Here is a 6334-nt window from a genome sequence, read left to right on the forward strand (position 1 = left end):
TATAAAGCAATATATTTACGATTTAGCTATTATCGCAAATATAAGCAATATAAAATTATATGAAAAGGTAATATACATTATATTCATAATCATAATATACATTATATATATTGCAAACCTTTCAGGGGTTACAACACTTTACAATTATAACATTCATGCTATTATGACACCCTTCCCTCAGTACCACCAATACCACCAGTCCGATGACATTCTTCTTTGCAAATATACAGGGTCTAAAGCCAGCAACGAACAACAAAATACCTTTCATCCATGGACTGCTTGCAGAGGCAAATGCAATATTTGCGGCTTTCACAGAGACCCACATAAAGGATCACTTGGACAACGAAATATGGATCCCAGGTTACAACCTATACAGATGTGACAGAGTGAACAGGCCTGTATATCGCAGAGTCACTTGTTTGCACAGAACTGCTTAATGCCTCAAATGATGTAGTGGAAGTTTTAGCAGTAAAGATCGAGAACCAAAACCTAGTCATTGTGGTAGTCTACAAGCCTCCAGAGGCAACGTCCCAGCAATTCCAGGAACAGCTGTCAAAAATTGACCACTGTCTGGAAAAATCTGCCAGCTCCTGCCCCAAACATCTTGTTCCTGGGGGATTTCAACTCGAGGCACCTAAAATGGAGGAATATAGCAAATAATGTTGTTGCAGTGATAACACCAGGAGGCAGCTCTGACGAGGACTCACACACGATCTTTTAAATCTCTGCACAAAATTCAACTTAAACTAGAAAATGATAGAGCCTACTAGACTGGAGAATACACTAGACCTCATCTTCACTAACAATGATGATCTGATACGAAATGTCACCATATCAAAAACATACTCAGATCACAACATAATCGAGGTTCAGACATGTATGCGTGTAGCCTCAGACCGACAAAATGAGCTTAGTCACGAGGGAGCCTTCACCAAATTCAACTTCAGTAACAAGAACATAAAGTGGGACCAAGTAAATCAAGTCCTAAACGGTGTAAGCTGGGAAGATATACTAAACAACACAGACCCCAACTTATGCCTAAAACAGATTAACTCGGTGGCACTCGATGTATGCTCAAGGCTTATTCCTTAAAGAAAAAGTAGTAGATGTAAAATAGAAAGAGACAGGCACTCCCTTTACAGGCGACGGAAAAGAATAACAGAGCGACTAAAAGAGGTCAATATATCTGAAATGCGTAGGGAGTCACTGGTCAGAGAAATAGCAAACATCGAACTTAAGCTAAAGGAATCTTATAGGAGTCAGGAATCGCGGGAAGAACTAAAAGCCATAAATGAAATCGAAAGAAACCCAAAGTATTTCTTTTCTTATGCCAAATCAAAGTCGAGAACAACATCCAGTATTGGGGCCCTACTTAAACAAGATGGGTCCTGCACAGATGACAGCAAGGAAATGAGTGAGCTACTAAAGTCCCAATATGACTCAGTTTTTAGCAAGCCGCTAACCAGACTGAGAGTCGAAGATCAAAATGAATTTTTTATGAGAGCCACAGAATTTGGTTAACACAAGCCTATCTGATATTATCCTGACACCAAATGACTTCGAACAGGCGATAAATGACATGGCCATGCTCTTTGCCCCAGGGCCAGACTCATGGAACTCCGTGTTCATCAAGAACTGCAAGAAGCCCCTATCACGAGCTTTTACCATCCTATGGAGAGGGAGCATGGACACGGGGGTCGTCCCACAGTTACTAAAAACAACAGACATAGCCCCACTCCACAAAGGGGGCAGTAAAGCAATAGCAAACAACTACAGACCGATATGTCCTAGATGCACTAGAAGACAAAAAGAATGCAGATGTAATATATACAGACTTTGTCAAAGCCTTCGACAAGTGTGACCATTGTGAAATAGCGCACAAAATGCGTGGTAAAGGAATAACAGGAAAAGTTGGTAGATGGATCTATAATTTCCTCACAAACAGAACACAAAGAGTAGTAGTCAACAGAGTAAATTCTGACGCGGCTACGGTGAAAAGCTCTGTTCCACAAGGCACAGTACTCGCTCCCATCTTGTTTCTCATCCTCATATCTGACATAGACAAGGATGTCAGCCACAGCATCGTGTCTTCCTTTGCAGATGACACCCGAATCTGCATGACAGTGTCTTTCATTGCAGACACTGCAAGGCTCCAGGCGGACATCAACCAAATCTTTCAGTGGGCTGCAGAAAACAATATGAAGTTCAACGATGAGAAATTTCAATTACTCCGATATGGTAAACATGAGGAAATTAAAACATCATCAGAGTACAAAACAAATTCATTCCACAAAATAGAGCGAAAAACCAACGTCAAAGACCTGGGAGTGATCATGTCGGAGGATCTCACCTTCAAGGACCATAACATTGTATCAATCGCATCTGCTAGGAAAATGACAGGATGGATAATGAGAACCTTCAAAACTAGGGATGCCAAGACCATGATGACACTCTTCAGGTCGCTTGTTCTATCTAGGCTGGAATATTGCTGCACACTAACAGCACCTTTCAAGGCAGGTGAAATTGCTGACCTAGAAAATGTACGGAGAACCTTCACGGCGAGCATAACAGAGATAAAACACCTCAGCTACTGGGAGCGCTTGAATTTCCTGAACCTGTACTCCCTGGAACGCAGGCGGGAGAGATACATGATTATGTACACCTGGAAAATCCTAGAGGGACTAGTACCGAACTTGCACACGAAAATCACTCACAACGAAAGCAAAAGACTTGGCAGACGATGCAACATCCCAACAATGAAAAGCAGGGGTGTCACTAGCACGTTAAGAGATAATACAATAAGTGTCAGGGGCCCGAGACTGTTCAACTGCCTCCCAGCATACATAAGGGGGATTACCAATAGACCCCTGGGTGTCTTCAAGCTGGCACTGGACAAGCACCTAAAGTCGGTACCTGACCAGCCGGGCTGTGGCTCGTACGTTGGATTGCGTGCAGCCAGCAGTAACATCCTGGTTGATCAGGCTCTGATCCACCAGGAGGCCTGGTCAGAGACCGGGCCGCGGGGGCGTTGACCTTCGGAACTCTCTCCAGGTAAACTCCAGGTCCAGGTCTACAGTGTATACATACAATGTCATGCAGAACTCTGCTTAACACTCTCATTTTGATATCTTCTCTTAGGTTATTGGCAGCGCTGTTGGCTCACCACCGATGAACATTACGTATTTCAGTCACTGGCGAGGCCTGGTCTACTGACTAGTTTAATAGGCATGATCTAATGACTAGTCTACTAGGCATGTTCTAATGACTAGTCTACTAGGCCTGGTCTAATGACTAGTCTACTAGGCCTGGTCTAATGACTAGTCTACTAGCATCTACTGCTCCTTTACATCTAACAGTAGTCACTGGCGAGGCCTGGTCTACTGACTTGTCCACTAGCACCTATTTCTCCTTTACATTTAGTAGTAAACAGAACATGGATAATAGCGGACAAATGTAGCTCACATTCTAAGAAAGAGAATATACAGATCAAAATAAATATTATCCTCATAATTGTCTTTCTTTGATAATTTATTATATATGTACATGGGATGCTTCAAAAAGACGGAGGCTGTGTCCGGGTTACGAAAAGTAAGTTTGGTGTCTACGAAACGGAGATGGTAGTTAAAATTTGAGATTCTGGAAATAAAGGGAAGGCAAAGAGCAGGAGATTTCACAGAAGCGGAGAGTTTGAGGGAGAAAAAACTCCGTCTAGCAGAGTTTGTGAAAACGGAGATTAGCCAAGACGAGAGAACGAAGTATGGAGAGTGGTTATTTCCGAGTCAAGGAAATAAGGGTCATAAATGAGAAGGTCATGGCTAACCCTCCCTACCTCGGGTTATCCTGGATGGGTAACCCTTTCTTCCCCGGGTTATTCTGGATTGCTAACCTTTCCTACCGCGGGTTATCCTGGGTGGCTACCCCTCCCTACCCCGGGTTATCTTGGATGGCTAACCCTCCCTACACCGTGTTATCCAGGGTGGTTAACCCTCCTTACCCCGGGTTATCCTGGATGGCTAACCCTCCCTACCCCGGGTGATCCTGAGTGGCTAACCCTCCCTACCATGGGTTATCCTGGATGGTTAAACCTCCCTACCCCGCGTTATCCTGGATGGCTAACCCTCCCTACACCGGGTTATCCTGGGTGGTTAACCCTCCCTACCCCGGATTATCATGGATAGGTAACCCTCCCTTCCCCGGGTTATCCTGGCTGGCTAACCCTTCCTACCCCAGGTTATCCTGGATGGCTAACCTTCCCTTCCCCGGGTTATCCTGGCTAACCCTTCCCCCCAGGTTATCCTGGCTGGCTAACCTTCCCTTCCCCGGGTTATCCTGGCGGGCTATGGCAGTTATCCTGGATGGCAATCCCTACCCCGGGTTATCCTGGCTGGCTAACCCTTCCGACCCCCGGTTATCCTGGCTGGCTAACCCTCCCTACCCCGGGTAATCCTGGCTGGCTAACCCTCCCTACCCCGGGTTATCCTGGATGGCTAACCCTCTCTTCCCCGGGTTATTCTGGATGGCTAACCTTTCCTACCGCGGGTTATCCTGGGTGGCTAACTCTCCCTACCCCGCGTTATCCTAGATGACTAACCCTCCCTACCCCGGGTTATTCTGGCTGGCTAGCCCTCCCTACCCCGGGTTATCCTGGATGGCCAACCCTCCCTTCCCTGGGTTATCCTGGATGGCTAATCCTTTCTTCCTCGGGTTATTCTGGATGGCTAGCTCTTCCTACCGCGGGTTATTCTGGGTGGTTAACCGTCCCTACCCCTGGTTATCCTGGATGGCTAACCCTCCCTACCCCAGGTTATCCTGGATGGCTAACTCTCCCTACCCCGCGTTATCCTAAATGACTAACCCTCCCTACCCCGGGTTATTCTGGCTGGCTAGCTCTCCCTACCCCGGGTTATCCTGGATGGTTAACCCTCCCTTGCCTGGGTTATCCTGGATGGCTAATCCTTTCTTCCTCGGGTTATTCTGGATGGCTAGCGCTTCCTACCGCGTGTTATCCTGGATGGCTAACCCTCCCTACCATGGGTTATCCTGGATGGTTAAACCTCCCTACCCCGCATTATCCTGGATGGCTAACCCTCCCTACACCGGGTTATCCTGGGTGGTTAACCCTCCCTACCCCGGATTATCATGGATGGCTAACCCTCCCTTCCCCGGGTTATCCTGGCTGGCTAACCCTTCCTACCCCGGGTTATCCTGGATGGCAATCGCTCCATACCCCGGGTTATCATGGCTGGCTAACCCTTCCTACCCCAGGTTATCCTGGATGGCTAACCTTCCCTTCCCCGGGTTATCCTGGCGGGCTAACCCTCCCTACCCCGGGTCCCTACCCCTGGTTATCCTGGATGGCTAACCCTCCCTACCCCAGGTTATCCTGGATGGCTAACCCTCCCTACCCCGGGATATCCTGGATGGCTAACCCTCCCTACCATGGGTTATCCTGGATGGCTAAACCTCCCTACCCCGGGTTATCCTGGATGGCTAACCCTCCCTGCACCGGGTTATCCTGGGTGGTTAACCCTCCCTACCCCGGGTTATCCTGGATGGCTAATCCTCACTACTCCGGGCTATCCTGGATGGCTAACCCTCCCTACCCCGGGTTATCCTCGGTGGCTAACCCTCCCTACCTCGGGTTATTCTGGATGGCTAACTCTCCCTACCCCAGGTTATCCTGGATGGCTACCCCTCCCTACTCCGGGTGATCCTGAGTGGCTAACCCTCCCTACCATGGGTTATCCTGGATGGCTAACCCTCCCTACCCCGGGTTATCCTGGATGGCTAACCCTCCCTTCACCGGGATATCCTGGGTGGTTAACCCTCCCTACCCCGGGTTTTCCTGGATGGCTAACCCTCCCTACCCCGGGTTATCCTGGATGGCAAACCCTCCCTACCCCGGGTTATCCTGGATGGCAAACCCTCCCTACCCCGGGTTATCCTGGATGGCAAACCCTCCCTACCCCGGGTTATCCTGGATGTTGCTAAGCCTCCCTACACCGGGTTATCCTGGGTGGTTAAGCCTCCCTACCCCGGGTTATCCTGGATGGCTAACCCTCCCTACCCCGGGTTATCCTGGGTGGTTAACCCTCCCTACCCCGGGTTATCCTCGGTGGCTAACCCTCCCTACCCCGGGTTATCCTGGATGGCTAACCCTCCCTACACCGGGTTATCCTGGGTGGCTAACCCTCCCTACCCCGGGTTATCCTAGATGGCTAACCCTCCCTACACTGGGTTATCCTGGGTGGTTAACCCTCCCTACCCCTGGTTATCCTGGTTGGCTAACCCTCCCTACACCGGGTTATCCTGGGTGGCTAACCCTCCCTACCCC

Source organism: Cherax quadricarinatus, chromosome 32 (genome assembly GCF_038502225.1).
Source record: "Cherax quadricarinatus isolate ZL_2023a chromosome 32, ASM3850222v1, whole genome shotgun sequence".
NCBI classification, from domain to species: domain Eukaryota; kingdom Metazoa; phylum Arthropoda; class Malacostraca; order Decapoda; family Parastacidae; genus Cherax; species Cherax quadricarinatus.